The sequence below is a fragment of the Sceloporus occidentalis genome, unplaced genomic scaffold, assembly GCF_023333645.1.
Source record: "Sceloporus occidentalis isolate IW3139 unplaced genomic scaffold, rSceOcc1.0.p SCAF_2, whole genome shotgun sequence".
In the NCBI taxonomy this organism is placed as follows: Eukaryota; Metazoa; Chordata; class Lepidosauria; order Squamata; family Phrynosomatidae; genus Sceloporus; species Sceloporus occidentalis.
Window position 1 is genome coordinate 33,209,595 of NW_028316982.1, and position 16,713 is coordinate 33,226,307.

A 16,713-nucleotide genomic window follows, 5' to 3' on the forward strand; every position below is an offset into this window, starting at 1 on the left:
CTGGACCAACACTTGGGAGTAAGGGTGGTTCATAATTCTATTTCTGTTAATTTTCAATAAGAATTTACCAAAATGTTGTAAATTTCTTAATATTCATGATGGGAAAAAATGAAGAATAAAATAAAATGTGTGAGAGAGCTTTCTCTGCAGTCTCATCTAGACAGTGGAACTCTTGTCTGGGAAAGAACATACGAAGGGCTCGATTGGACCAGATCAAATGAAAATCTAGTCCATTATCCTGTAACAGCAGCCAACAAGACACCTATGGGAAGCACACAAGAAAAACAGAAAGATAATAGAACAGCTGGTTCAGCTCACCAAAAACATTAAGCCACATATATAAAACAGCTTCCTCTAAATATTGAGATGCTGTTATGATGGTATACACTTTCATCTGAGCTGGAATTGGCCAGTGATCAAAAAACTGGAAAGTTTCAATAATGTGGCAAGAAAAATAAATCAAAGAATGCCAATCTTTTGCAGCAAGTAAAATGGCTTTCCTGGCTGTCATTGATGGACTGAAGGAAGAGATGATCCACAAAGAATTATTATCATTTCTCTGTATAGCAGGGCAACAGGCAGCAGCAAAAAAAAAAGAAAAAAAGAAAAGAAAAAGAAAAAGAAAAAGAAAGAAAGAAAGAAAGAAAGAAAAGAAAAGGAAGCCAATAAGAACTTTTCAGCTGAATGGTTCAACCAAATTTATTTATTTTGATGAAGAAGCTGAACAAACAATTGAGAGCAAAAAAAAAAAAACCCATTGAATAACAACACAGAGGACTTCACTGAGCAATAATACAGTTTTATTCTATTTGATAGCAGACTAGAAAAAAACTTGCACACTGCCAAACTTCCATGACACCCAATGGAAAGATGTATAAGGGTGGAACAATGTACTAAGATCTCTTAACATTAAAAAGTAATAAATAATATCCTGACTTTTCTAGTACAGCTCATTATGAGTACACTTACCTGATTTCCTTACAGTGCATGCTGTGTTGGATAAAATTTAATAAAATATTGACTTTAATAGTTAATTTATAAATATATTTAAAATCAGTAATCCCAATATAGGGGAACCTAAATCTTACCTACTCCATCATCATCACTGTTTGTGCCTAGTCTTAACCTCTTGTGCTCTGATCCATAAGGTCTTGTCAACCCTGGACATTCTAATGAAAAACTGATGCTTTAAACAAATATACAGTTTGGTCTGACACTGTGTCTAGTATACATATTCTTTTTTTTATTCCAATGTAGAACAGTGGTTTGTTTTCAGAGCACAGTAACAACTTGTGCAAAATTTGTGAATGTGGTTATCAGCTGGAGGAATGTCCATACCAGTGCCAAGAATGCCTCTCATCTTTTTGCCTTATGAAAAGAAAAAACATCAGAACTCAAGCATCTCTAACCTAAAACCATCTTCATAGGTTAGTCTCACTACATGTAAAGTATGCAATCTAAAGTGTGTAGTCTATTGCAAGGTTGGGAAAAACTTTAGCCTTCCAGACATTTTGCACTGAAGCTTCCATAGTCTCTTTTCATTGACTATTCTGAGATGGATAGTGGGAGTTGTCCCATAATACAGAAGAATCGTCAAAGGTCCCAAACCCTGAGGCCCTTTCACACTACACAGTTGTAACAATGATTCCACTTTAACTGATATGGTTCCATCCAATGGAATCTTGGGATCTGTGGTTTAGGAAAGGGCATTCAGAACTCTCAGAGAGAAATTTCCAATGTCCCACCAATCTATAATCCCCAGAATTCCATGGGATGTTGCCATATATTAAGATCCTCGGTAACGTTAGGAAGACGACCTGCTCTCTTGATTCCTGCCCTTCATGGCTGGCAGTTCAGGGGGGAACGGCGACAACAGAAATGTTGTGTCGTATTATCAATTAATCATTCGGCGAGGGCTGTTTTCCATCTAATCTTAAAACAGCCATTGTAAAACCTTTATTAAAGAAGCCCTCCCTTGACCCCCTAATTCGAAATAATTATTGGCCTGTGTCACTGCTGCCATTTTTAGGGAAGGTGATCGAGAGAGCGGTTGCCTCCCAGTTACAGAGGGTCTTGGAGGAGACGGATTATCTGGACCCATTTCAAACCGGTTTCCGGGCAGGCTATGGGGTTGAGACTGCCATGGTCGCCCTAGCCGATGATCTCCGTCTGGGCATGGACAGGGGTAGCGTGTCCCTGTTAGTGCTCTTGGACATCTCTGCGGCCTTCGATACCATCGACCATGGTATCCTTCTGGATCGCCTGGGGGAGTTGGGACTCAGGGGCACTGCTCTGCAGTAGTTCCGTTCCTACCTCTCAGGTAGGTTCCAGATGGTGGAGCTGCGGGACTGTCGTTCCGATAGGAGGACCCTGACATCTGGGGTCCCTCAGGGAGCGATTTTGTTCCATATGATATTCAACATTTACATGAAGCCGCTGGGAGAGATCATCCGGAGACACGGGGCGCGGTGTTATCAGTACGCTGATGACACCCAAATAGTCTTCTCTGTGTCTCCGACTGATGCAGTGACTAGGGATGGCATCTCTCCACTCAATGCCTGTCTGGAGTCCGTAATGGGCTGGATGAGGGAAAACAGACTCAGCCTGAATCCAGAGAAAACGGAAGTACTTGTGATAGGCTCTCCCGGTCCTGGGAAGGAAATTTGTCCACCTGTCCTGAACGGGGTCACGCTCCCCGTGAAGGACACTGTTCGCAGTTTGAGGGTGCTTCTGGACTCGTCGCTTCACCTGACTCCTCAGGTGGATGCGACGGTTAGAAGTACCTGCTATCAGCTTCGGCTGATACGCCAGCTGTGCCCCTACCTGGACCGGGGGAACCTTGAAACAGTAGTACACGCACTGGTAACCTCTCGACTTGATTTCTGTAATGTGATCTACATGGGGCAGCCCTTGTACCAAACTCGGAAGCTGCAGTTGGTTCAAAATATGGCCGCAAGGTTGGTCACTGGTAGTTCCAGGGCCAGCCATATAACACCTATATTGAAAGATCTGCATTGGCTGGCTTCATCCTCCTCCTCCTCGCTGCTGCCCTTAAAGGGCCAAGGGCAGCTTGGAGGCTCAGAGGCCTCCAGGCTGCCCCCACCCTTCTTCCGCGGCCTCATCCTCCTCGCCCCCGCTGCTCTTAAAGGGCCAGGGGCAGCTTAGAAGCCAAGAGGCCTCCCAGGCTGTCCCCGACCCTTTAAGAGCAGCGGCAGCGAGGAGGAGGATGAGGCCTGGCTTCATCCACCTCCTCGCCCTCTCTGCTCTTAAAGGGCCAGAGGCAGCCTGAGAGGCCTCTTGGCTTCCAAGCTGCCACTGGCCCTTTAAGGGCAGCGAGGAGGAGGAGCATGAAGCCAGGCCTCATCCTCATTCTCCTCCTCCCCGCCGCCGTGCTAAAGGGCCAGGGGCAACTTGGAAGCCAAGAGGCCTCCAGGCTGCCTCTGGCCCTTTAAGAGCAGTGGGGGTGTGGAGGACCAGCCCAGTCCTGCCGCCGCCGCCAAGAGGGGAAGGAAGCCTTCCCCTGGGGCGGCCCAGGCCCCTGGCTGGAGCCCAGAGGGGGCAAGGATGCCTTCCCCTGGGGCGGCTTCCCTGCCCTCTTGGGCTCCCAGGGCGGCCCGGGCTCCTGGCTGGAGCCCGGGGGGGGGCAAGGAAGCCTTCCCCTGGGGCGGCTTCCCTGCCCTCTTGGCCTCCTAGGGCGGCCCGGGCCCCTGGCTAGAGCCCAAGAGGGGAGGGAGGCCTTCCCATTGGGCGGCTTCCCTCCCCTCTTGGGCTCCGAGGGCTCCTCCTTTCCCTCCTCCTCCTCCTCTTCTTCCTCTCTTCTTCTCTTCCTGTTCTTCTTTCTCCTCTTCTTCTTCCTCCTCCTTTCCCTCTTTCCCTTCTTCCTCTCTTCTCTTCTTCTTCTTCCCCTCTTGTCTTCCTCCTCCTTCCTCTCTGCCTCCTCCTCCTCCTCTTCTTCTTCCTCCTTCCCCTCTTCCTCCTCTTCTTCCCCTCTTCCTCCTCCTCTTCCTCTTCCCCTCTTGTCTTCTTCCTCCTCCTCCTCTTCTTTTCCTCCTTCTTTTCCTCTTCCTCTCTTCCTCCTCTTTTCCCCCTCTTCTCTTCTTTTTCTGGAGGGAGGCCTGGGGCCGCACGGGCCGAAATGGAGCCCGTGGAAGCGGCCTGCTGCCTCCGTGGTCTCCCCCACGGCCCTTGTGGCCCCAGGCCTCTCTCTCCGGAGGGAGGCCTGGGGCCACACGGGCCGAGAAGGGGCCCACAGAAGCGGCCTGCCGCCTCTTGGGCTCCTCCACGGCCCTTGGAGCCTTTCAGCCGAAGGGAAAAGCCGAAGCCCTTCCCTTCGGCCTCCCTCCCCTTCGGCCAAAAGGGCCCCTTGGAGCCCGTTCAGCCGAGGGAAGGGACCGAGGAGGAGAGGGCGGGCACACGCCTCCTCCTCCCCGTGGGGCTTTGGTGGAAGCTCCGCCCCCGGAGGGTGGAAACTCCACCCCCAGCACGCAGCCCCGCCCCTGGAGGGTGGAAACTCCATCCCCCGGCTTCGGCCCCCCAGTTGTCTGAGGGACACCAACCTGGCCCCCGGCTCAAAAAGGTTGCCTAGCCCTGCAATAGAGAAACCAGTCCCATATAAGTGCTGATTTCTTAAGACTTGAATGCTCTGCTTTCCCTAAGAACAGGCCTTTGTTCAAGACCAGGAATAGAATCTACAGACTCTCAATTCCTATAACCCAAAGTCTTTAATTTATGTTTCACAGTTTTAAGACTCAACAGTGAATGGTTGCTTGTAGCTATATCAAAGCTTCCAGTAATTCCTCTCACTCCAGGTTTAGACCTGTTTGGCTTAATTAGAGTCACCAGAGATCTCCTTGACTTGCACTGGAGTGGGAGGAAAAATCAATCCCAACATGGGCTTTGCCAGAGAACTAAGTAGGCAGTTATCAAATAGGGTCTAAACAAGGAGAAGAAAAGGTCCCAAAAGAAAAAAAAATATTCCCCTTAAATAGAAACAATTCTTCTAGAGCAACATGAACCACTTTAAATAAGAGGTAGCCCAGAGTTATTTAATTGAATGTTCTTTGGAACATGAGAAACATCTACCTATTAAGAAAAACAGCCAAGAGTTACTTGCTCTTTTAATAAGGAACAAAAGGCTTGGATGGAGTCCATTTTAGATCAAACTTTGCAAGAGCCTTTACACAGAACATTCAGTGGAAAGGAAATCAGTACTGAAGTCAAAAGACACAAGAATGAAAGAATCAACATTTCACGGATAAAAAACAGGACACACAAGGCCAAATAATATCAAAATGTGACCAAGAAGGGAAAATATATTAATGAGTAAGAATATGCAAGCTAGGAGAGGCTGAAACAGTTTGCTTTTGCTGAATCTACAGGGAAGGGAGGCCTAAATATCCTGAATACACCAGATCTGATCCGATCTTGAAAGCTCAGGGTCAGGCCTGGCTATTACTTGGACAAGAAACTGCCAAGGAATACCAAATGTTGTAGGCTATACTTCAGAGGAAGGAACTCTGCACATCAGGTTTGCACTCAGTTAATTCCTGACACATTAGATCAAGCAACTGAGTTTTTTTTAAGAGTAAAACTCTAGCAGTATGTGTATGAGGGTGCTGCAGAGTAGATCACAGTACTGCAGTAACAGCAAAGCAAGGCAAGGCCAGGCCATGCAAACAATGAGGAAATGTGAAATCTCATCAACAGCTAGTAATACAATGCAGAGACAGCCATGTAGACCATAGGATAAATCTCAAAGCCTGTGTTGTAATACCTTTATTAAGCAAACCAAAAAGGCATTAACATTCAGTGTTCATACTTCTAAAACTCTCAGGTTTTTTTATCAGATAAAGATGGCTTTTTTCTAAAGCATGCAGGGAAAAGGGGAGGGGGAGAAAAGTGATGATGTTAGTCACATAGTCTGATGTTTCTTTGAGAATGTATGACGAAATGATCTGTGTACTATCAAAAGTTACTGTCTCCCAATGGCTTGAACTCACTGGGCATTCAAGCCAGCAAGAGCAGAACAATAAAATTAGGTTGGGGGAGGGACATGAATATTCAAACCTGTCTTTATCCAGTGTGAGGCTCAGAGGTCCCTTTGAAATCAGAGACCAGTGTCATCCCCAGGAAGTGTCTATAGTTTTATGACTAGAGCCACCACAAAGTCCCAGTCCTGGGAAAAGAGCGGGATACAAATAAATATAATAAATAAATAAATAAGCAAGCAAGCAAGCTCAAAATTGCTTTACCATTCCATATAGGCAGGGTGAGCCTACAGTCACACATTCAAAACAAAGCAAACAAAACAAAAATAATAACTAGCCATGGTGAGTGAGGGAATTTGAGATCTGTAGTCTAGAAAAACTTAACTTTTTAAAGCTCTGAACCAAATCAAGATTCTTTTAGCTTATTGAAAGCTACAATTCTATTCTATTATTTCTGTTTCTAGAAAGTCTTGTTTTTAGAAATGAGTGTGACCTTTTGGAAACTTACTTAACATCTTACCTGTGAGACAGACACAAAACCTGTGGTTTTGTGGGAGAATACTGTATACTTGATGTAGCACTATACTAAGTATTGTGTAAACCTACAATTTTAATTTCTTTCAGCTGAATGTGCGATGTTTCAGAAATCTATCTGCAAGTATCTTGATAACAATGTAGTCATCAGTAGACACCTGCATGGGTTTGTCAAGAATAAATCCTGCCAAATTAATCATTTATCTTTTTTTGATCAGGCTGCTAATTCAGTAGATTGTGAGAATGCTGTAGATGTTATTTATCTGAATTTCATCAAAGCATTTGATAAGGTCCTCCATAATGTTTTGATTAGCAAATGGACTAAATGTATAATAGATAGGAACACTGTCAAGATGGATCCAAAATCAGTTGGAAAACTGCTCAAAGAATTGTCATCAATAGCTGTGATTCAAACTGGAAGGTGGTCTCTAGTCGAGAGCCCCATTGTCGCGGCAATGAGATGCAGAGACAGGAATGGGGGTGCAAAACTTAGCTGGCCAGGTCTTGGTCAGCCCTTTTATTGACATCAGGGTTGTATCAGGCTTACATTATCCCATTGTTCATCAGAAGGCAATTTGCGAAATCAGTGACCAACGTGTATTTAGGAAAATTCCAATTAGCAAAGGGAGCAGGATGTGTACACTGGCTCAGCCGAATCAACATGGGCTTATCTAATTATGGATAAAGCATTGTCAACCAGAAGGCGAGTCATAATCCCGTGGTTTGCCAGCGGGGTTATCACATCTCAATCTCGGTAAACATTGCTATCCTGGGAGGGGTCGCATCCCCGGGGCTTGCCAGGGAATGCTACACCCCATGCTCTGTCCTAGACCATTACTCTTCAACATTTTTATCAATGACTTCAATGAAGAAGGGAGGGAATCCTCATCAAGTTTGCAGATGACACAAAACTGAGAAGGGTGGCTAACACACTGAAAAATAGGAAAAGATTTCAATTGGACCTTAATAAAGTAGAAAATCAGAAGGAAATTAATAAAATGAAATTCAAATGCATAATTGTACATTTAGGCTACAGAAACCAAATGACAGGTTTAGGTGAAAAGGATATTGAGATTATTGTTGATTATAAATTGGACATGAGCAAGAAGCATGATGCTGCAGCAAAGAAGGCAAATGCTATTTTAGCCTGCATTAACAGATGCATAGTTTCCAAGTCAAGGGAAGTAATAGCCCCTCTACATTCTATGCAAACAGACAGCACAGTGTCATAGTTTGAATGTTAGACTCTGGAGACTAGGGCTTGAATCCCCATGTAGCCATGGAACCCAATGGGTATCATTAGGCAAGCCACACTTTCTTGACCTCAGAGAAAGGCAAAGGTAAACCCTTCTGAATAAATCTTGCCAAGGAAACCCAGTGATAGGGTTGCCTTAAGGTTGACAGAAGTCTGAAATGACTTGAAAGCACACAACAACAATATTCTGTGTTGGTCAGGCCTCATCTGTTTAGTTCTGGGCACTTCTTTTAAAGAAAGATATAGACAAGATGGAGTAGACTACAGAAGGGCAACAAGGATGATAAGTTGTATGGAGAGCAAAACACACAAGAAAAGGTTGAAGGAGCTGGGCTTGTTCAGCTTGGTGAAGAGAAGACTGATTATACTCTTTAACTCAAGGGCTATCACAGAGGGGAAGGGGAAAGCCTGTTCTCTGCTGCGGATAAAACCAGGTTTAATGGTTTTAAGTTACCAGGAAGGCAGATTTTGATTGAATATTTGAAGGAGCTTCTTGACAGTAAGATGCAATGGAACCAATTCTCTAGCAAGATGGTGGAGCCTCCTCTGGATGTCTTCCAAAAGATGTTGGACAGTTACTTGCTAGGGATGCTTTAGCTGGAGATCCAGCTAAACAGGAGTTGGACTCATTGACCCATAAGGCCCCCTCCAACTCTATGATTCAGTAGGCTAAAGGACCATGGTGTGAAAAAGACCCTCCATTAAACCATGAACATATATACTTTTCCCCCTTAAAGATCTCCTGTACCTTGATGAGAGAGAAAGGGGATGGGGGAAGGGAGAAAAAAAGATAAAAATATTTTCATTGTGAAATCACCAAATCAAACCTTTCAAACTATTGCTTACCACTTAACATCTTTCTCTCACATGCATGGTTCCTCCATGACATACACATTGTTGTAATGTTGATGGAATAAAATTGAGTGTTCAAAACAAAATTGAGTTAGCATGTTTTCTTAGTATCATGTGAAGCCTTCTGTAAAAGAGTGGGGCCTATCTTTGCCCTTTAGACCAGTTGTTCTCAACATGTGGATCTCTGGAAATTTTGAACTTCAATTTGCAAAACACTCAACCAGCATGGCCAATGATCAGGGATTCTAGCAATTAAAATCCAAACATGTGGAGGGTCAAAGATCAATAACCAATGCTTTAGTAGGCAAGATAGCAAGAAAGCAGATGGCAGAGCTAGCAAAACCAACTTGACCTGCTTTGTTTTGTATTGATGGGTCTGACTTGTTAAAATATTATTTTTGAGAAGCCCAACCTGTTAAGGGATAAAATGATCTGATCCTAAGCAATGTCTTAATCTCTGATGGTCAAAGTGGCTCAAGAAGCTGACTGAATTGTTTCCAAGCAATAAGAGAGATAGGAGGTAGATTGGGATCAACTTTGAGTGTTTTGTAGTAGATCACCAAGGAAGGGTCAGTGACTTCCAACTATATAACAATAGAGCAAAACAAGACACTAACAAGCACATCTCATCCTCATAACACCCATATTTCACCCTCATAGCTCGTCCTCATTTATGTTGTACCTTATTAAACGAGAAAAACTGGGGTAGCAGGAATGAGTTTTTGTGTGTAAAGACTGTGAGCTCCATGCAATTATGGTATTCACAACAAATTCCCTGGCTCAGAATCCATTGACTGTATACAAATAGCAAAAGAAATGTTGGCCATAAGAAACATTTGAAAAATCTACATATATTTGTGAAATGCATTTATCATTTGCAAGCTTTCTCCAGAACTATTAATCAGACTAGATAGTTAACAAAGTCAAAAAATTGGAGTTGGGGGGAGAAATAAGCACTTGTTATAAAAAGGACATGGCCCTGTTACCAATTTTGTATTGATTCTAGTTAGTTCATCCTAATGCTAGGAAAAGTGTTAAGGTCACTGATGATATGAGTCTATATTATCTTGCTTATTGCACTGCTATCCTTTCTTTCCTTTAAGGAAATCAAGTTCTTCCACATGGTCTTCTCCCTCATCTTTATCCTCAACACAACTATGTGAGGCAGAGTGACAAGAGTAAAAAAACAGCGACAAGCTCCTTTATGACCAAATTTGCATTTGAACCTGGGTCTCTCCATTCATAATCCAGCTCTTTAACTATTTATACTGTCACGTCTCAATTGAAGGATTTGAGCAAGGAAAATCATGGGCAAAGCTGAGGATTTGTAGTTAGGTCTAATAAAGCTTTCCACTATTCAGAATATTGATTTATATCTTGTTTTACTAACCCAAATTAGCACATAAAGCAACATTGTATAGGATTCAGGGGTTATTGTCATTTTACACATGGTTTTTCAAATACAGTCCTCCCTCCAGTCTCACAGTATGCGCGAGGGACAAAGAGGGGGAAATAATGGGCCGCGTGCCTGAGGTGGTGCACTCTCTCTCATGCGCCTATATTCAAGTTAATGGGGCTTGAATATATGTGAAACTCCGTTTTCACGAGAGGGTTCGGAATGGATCCCCTGTGAAAAAGGAGGGGCAACTGTAACACTGAGTTTACAAAACAAGTTTTTGTTATTGTTGTTAATGGTCCTTGAGTCGATCTCGATCCATGGTAGCCCTGTGGATGAGGAATCTCCAAGACTCCCTGTCCTCCACTGTTCTGCTTAGTTACTTTAAACTCGTACTCATAACCTCCTTAATGGAGTCCATCTAGCATGCGGCTTTCCTCTCTTTTTACTTCACTTTTCTTAGCAGTAATTTTTTTTCCATGTGTGGTGCCTTCTCATGATGTGTACCAAGTATGACAATCTCAGTTTTGTCATCTTGGCTTCCAGGGAGATTTCTGGCTCAGCTGCCCTCCCTATTCTTCATCTTCTGATTTCCTGGCTGCAGTTTCCTTTCCTCTCAATGTTTGATCCCAAATATGGAAACACGTTTACTATTTATATTTCTTCATTGTCTAGGTTGAATTTGTGTAGATTCTCTGTAGTCATTATTTTTGTTTTCTTTATGTTCAACAGTACACCTGGCCTTTGCACTTTCTTCCTTAATATTCCTTAATAGTTGTTTCATGCCTGGAAGATTTTCTGCTAGTGTTATGGTGTCATATGTATATCTTATTATTGTTGTTATTTTTTCTCCTATTTTCATTCCTCCTTCCTCTGTGTTCCAGCCACCTTTTTTTTTTTTAACAATATGTTCTGCATATAAATTGTACAAGTAGGGTGGTAAGGTGCAGCCTTGTCTGACCCCTTTGCAAAGTACTAATGTAATCTTTTAAATATAGATCCAAAGTCTTTTCACCTTCCACTCCACCCTATACAAGTTAATAATAACTTAACTGGAAGGAAAACAAAAAGAACCACACTACCAAGAGGAAAGCTAAGATTTTGGTCAGATGTGTCTTTTTTTAGGTTTTGTGTTGCTATCATTACTTACAGCTTGTGAGTACCTCCAGACAAGTATGCCTGCTCTCCTTTATTGTGGAAATTATATCTGGTGCATTCTGCATGCAAACTCAGTTCTTTCATATCTAAGTATTGTGGACTCAGCTTTTAAATATCCACACATCCACCCCTTAGAATAGATACTGATGGGATTGCTAAATAGTCAGGAAAAACCAGTTTAGAATTTGCCCTGCAGAAAAGCCAGCATATAAAGTTCTTCATGGCATGGAGCAAAATGTTTATTGCCTGCTAATTGCTCCAGATCAAACTGCCCTTAAAGGGATGGTTACCCACAGCCAGTTCAAAAGTTGGCAATATGAAATGCTGAATTTACAGAAATGAAGCCACAAGCCTTTAAATAAATGGGATGCAAGACAGCAGGGGAGAAAAGGGGGAGAAAAATCTTGAGACAAAATAACAAAATAGCTGAGTGTTGAGATCACAAAATATACTTAGCCTCTGCTAAAATAAATTAGTGAATAAAAGCTATGGAGTATTGTGATCTTTATTTTTTTTAAAAAAAGAAAGAAGAAAAATTCTCTAACAATAAAGACTGATGCATACCTTTAGCCATATAGTGCAATGTCATAAAATCTCAGACCATATGTAACAAAGTCAGTATCTCTTTAACAAGTACATTTACTTGGAAGTAAGTTCTAATGAAGTGAGCAGGACTTGTTTTATGTAACTGCAGTTTGCTTCAGGATATAAAAGACTGTTCAAATTTCTCCAGTTACAAATCCTATTGATATCACCAAAATTCCAAGTTAAGTTTTACAGAAACGCCTTCTATCTTTGGTTAATGGATGTAGTTTTGAGTTCAGCAAATAATCAGGAACATGCTTACACATATATAAAAGGACAATTCCTCCGGTGTCTCTTCTCACCAGCTATATCACACAATGTTAAGTTATGCTACTTCTTCCCATTGAGACTAAATCCTGTACTACAATTGTCTTGCTAGGGATCCCAACATATGGCCCACTGGCCTCACATATCACCCTTGCTTGCTTTTGCAACATCTGCCATCTCTGCTACTACTATGCTGCCGAATTTCATAGGACACGAACAAGCCACTTACCTCTATTTTTACTTTAAAACAAGGTGCACAGAGAGTAAATATCCTCTTTTAAAGGAAACTCGTGTTCCTGGAAGCCTCACTGAAAAGCAATTCTCTCAAATCAGATACTGTTTTAATGTAGAATTGGGTTGGAATTTAATTTCCACAACTGCACTGCACATTTTGGGAGCACTGAGTAATGTAACCCCATGTGAGTTCTTTCTCAGTTATATGAAATTGGCTTTGGGATAGCGTTGCAATTCAGCAGATGTTGCTTGTCATACGACCAGATAACAAGAAACACCTGCTGAAATTCCCTCTTTTGCAAGTCATTAAAGGTATAGGAGCCCTCACCAGTTTTCAGTATAGCAACCTTTCTTCTGGACCATTCAAAGGCCTGGAACAGATGGGCCTTTGTGCCACCCTGGTCACGTGCTAGGGTTGCCTGGTGGATGGAGTGCCCAGACATCCGGCAACACTCGCACATGACAAGGGGCCGCAATTGCAGCACGCCCACCAGACCAGGCGCGTAACGGTGACATCACAGCTGTACCGCTTCTAGACGGGACGGCGCAGCTGCGACATCAACGCGCCGACTCTGGCGCTTTGCGGCATGGCAGCAGCACCGCAAAAAGGAGCTGCTTTTGGGCTCCCCTTTTTTGCTCCGCAGCAGTGCCGTGCAATTTGGTTGCCACAGTGCTCCTGGGAGGCGCCTCTTTCTGGCAGTCTGTACCCTGCCAAAGTTACCTAGGCCTTTGTGTTAATGGTTGAAGTAGGTGATTTTACTCTTTCTCATTCTCTCTTCAGTTTTCGTTTTTTCAAGTGACAACATTCTGTGGCTACTGAGCATGCTCAGTCCTCACTGAACTGTTGTGTGTATGTGTGGCTTTTTTTTAAAAAGCATGGTAATTCTGCAAATATTGAGGAGTTCCTCCAGTCACACTAACAATTATTTTTCTCAGTGATCTCGTTTTCCCTACAAGCCTAGTGGCATTTACTGAATTTGCTAGCACAGGTCAGATTTAACAAACCTAAAGCTTATCATTAAAATAATAATCCACCTGCATTATTCATAAGTCTGGAGATCAGATGGGAAAGATATTAGATGGCACGTTAGACCTAAAACTTTTCCACTGACTCATTTTATGACACTAAGGAAACAACAATAGCCATGTCTTGCGTAATCGGTTATGGCAAAAATAACTCTGACTTAAAGGAATGTGTCAAGTTACATGGAACCAGGGCTCAACTCTTAGATTCCCCCATCTCTTCAAGGGAAAAACTGACTCTACTATCATTTACAAAAACATTTCACTTTGTATTTCTACTGATACATCCATCATCATTCCTAAATCTCTTGCAAGCCTGAACAGAGTTCAAAATGCATTTAGACTTGATTGGACAGAATCTAATGGAAGCAAAATAACTAGAGCTCTTGTAACCTTACTAGCTGGCCAAGTGACTCACAACCTTATCAAAAAAGACTGAACATGTCTGCAACAGAGACCTGAAATTCAAGATATATTATAGCCAAAACCACCAGCATCTTATGAACCTTGAAAAGCAACATTTTTATACCTCTCTCTTAACATAAGCAGCAGCATGCTAGCAAATTATGAATTAAGATTCACCCCCCTGCCTCAAACATAAACATAACAAAAACTATTGGACAGATGAGATCAAATGTAGTGCAGCTTTCAAATCAATGTTGCTATATGAGTAACCACGCTATTGGGACTACAACTCTGGAAATCAGGGTTCAATTGAAAACCATGAAAACCCACTGGATGGTCTTGGACAAATCACACCCTCTTAGCCCCAGAAAACCCCATGATAGAGTCGCAACTGACTTCACTCTAAGTCGAAACATCTTGAAGGCACACAACAACAAACAAAACATTCATAGTCATCACACTTCTGGAAATTTACAGTTTAAGCAAAACCTCCTCTATAACTGCTCCTGACATCTAGGATCAATTCATGAGGCCCAGCTTCAAGTAGCATCCTACATAAATGCCTGATTGGTGTCAAGAAGCAGGAATGCCTTTTGGTGATAGCGCTGCAATGCTTGCTCATGGGTTGTTTGATTCCTTCATTGACATCATTACACAGATGAGTAAACCAACAATTGTTCTTTGTGAAATTATGGCAGGTTACAGACCACCCGTTTGGGGCGGCCTGCACCCGCCCCTTTTCCTGCTGTATCGGGGCCTCAGCTGCCAGACCGGCAGCCTCCGAGGCCCCGATCCGCCACTTTCCAGGCCACGGGGAAGCGGCAAAAGGCCGCTTCCCCACAGCCTGGAAAGGGGTGTCCTTGGGGCTTCAAGCCCCAAGGACACCCTGCGGCAGTGGGGAGGAGGAGAAAGGGGCCGCTTGGCCCCTTTCTCCTCTGCGTCACTGGCACAGCTGTCTGAAGACTACACCAGCGACGCAAACTCTAGAAGGAGCTCCATTTCGGAGCTCCTTCTTACGCTGCGCAAAGGGTGCTCTAAGTGCCCTCGCGTGGCGCAAGGACGTCACGTCCGCACCGCCTCGTTTGGAGGCGGTGCGGTTGTGACGTCGTAATGGTGGCAGCCGTGTGGAACGGCCGCCGCCATTTTGTGCGCGCTCTGTGCGTGCTAGGGTTGGGAGCGTCCAGAAAGGCGTGCACTTTTAGGCCCGTCTGTAACGGGCCTATATTCAACTTTTCGGTGTGTGGTTATAGTAGTTTTACTGCAGGAGATAACCATGTTAATTGTTTGTTTTTTAAGAAAAACAATATCTTTGAACTGTTTTCCTTTCTGTGCTTCCTTGGTGAACTACGGCTGAAAAGTGAAGGCTTTATTAAATAAACTATGTAAGTAATTTGCGCTCAGGTAAATTGAGAAAACAAAACACTTTTGGATTCAGGTTGCCTCTGTCCTTTGTGAGGGTGGCTTCCCAAAGGAGAGAGGGAATCTGGAACTAAAAAAGAAATGTTTTTTTGCGTTGCTAATGGAGTTTAAATTTTATTTCCTGGATTTTTAAGACATTTTGTCTCCCAGAGCCCACATAGCCAAAAGTAATGGTCTCTGCCTGCATGGATATCCCTCCAAACATTTAATGGAGAACAGCAGCATCTTGACAAATTTTGGCTTGTGACTTCAACATAATCATATTTTTCCCCTCCTGTATTATTTTTAACACTTTTGTCTGATGAAAAAATCAGTAGAGGTTCAAAAGCCATTTTGCTTGGTCCCATAAAGATATTGCTGTTTTGTGGATTTTGGATGTTATTGTACTTTGCTGCATGGCCAACACAGCTACTCCTAGAATTCTTTGTGTGAGTCACAGAGACCACAAAGAACTGGGGGCTTCAATCGTGAAATATTATAGTCCAATAATGTTTGGCAATCTTATTTAATACTAAGCACAGTTCTTCTTCAAAATGCATTTATCATGGAGCTTAAGCTACTTAGCATTTACAAACTAATAAGCATAATCAGTTTTAAAGGAATAGGTCTGGCTGCCAATATGCTTGCGATCTGAGATCAATGGTGAGTATTTTCAAATTCCTGTCCTTATTTTGGTGTGGTGTGTGTGTGTGCGGCCTAGCGACACCATGGCTTGATTTTTTGACATTTAATTTTGCTGATGTTGAATTGCTAAACTGCCTATTTACATTATTTATATTATTTAACTTATTGTTTTAAATTCACTAATTGGACCTGCCTTCAGATCTGTTAATGGGTTATCAATAAATACATAGGCAGAACCTAACTTCTGAGTGTTAATCTAACCTTTAGCCTATGTGACAGCATGCAACTACTTAATCCCATTTCTCAATCCATTTGTATCCCAGTGTGTACTAGATGCTACTGCCAATATCTGGCACCATAGACCTGTAGCCATTATTAAATATAGCAACTGCTTAGTGTGGAGCCAATGGAATAAAGTGACTGGAGTCCTGGACAGTAGCACTCCATAAGGTTAAAATGTGCAATATTTAGTTCTACTCCAAAGATTATGCTTTGTGAGATTTAGCTCTCCCCTCATTGTTCACTCTTAAATTTTGTTGCACTAGGTCCAATGTCAGCAAGGCAATGAAAACATTGTGAATTTTACCCATGAACTTCAATGGAGTTATCCAAGGTGCTAAACTTACTTTGGGATAGGGTTTAGCACTATGGATAACTGCTTTGAAGTTGAGACTAAAATGTGGAGTGGAATAAATTTACCAACCCATTTGCACCGGAGTCATCAACAGTCACTGGCAGTAGCACACATACATAAGAAGCAGTTTATCTAAGGCCAGAACTATGTTCATAAGACATGGTATCATACCTGTGTTGCAGGGACATGCCAGTTGTAATATAAGGAAAGCCAGCAGCACAACTTGGAATGCATGTAGACTGAGTCATACATGTAGATAAAAGAATTTAAATTCTGAAAAGCCTAATTCTGGAAAGGTTTTCTTTTGTTTGCTTTGTAACAGATAATTAAATTAAGCTAG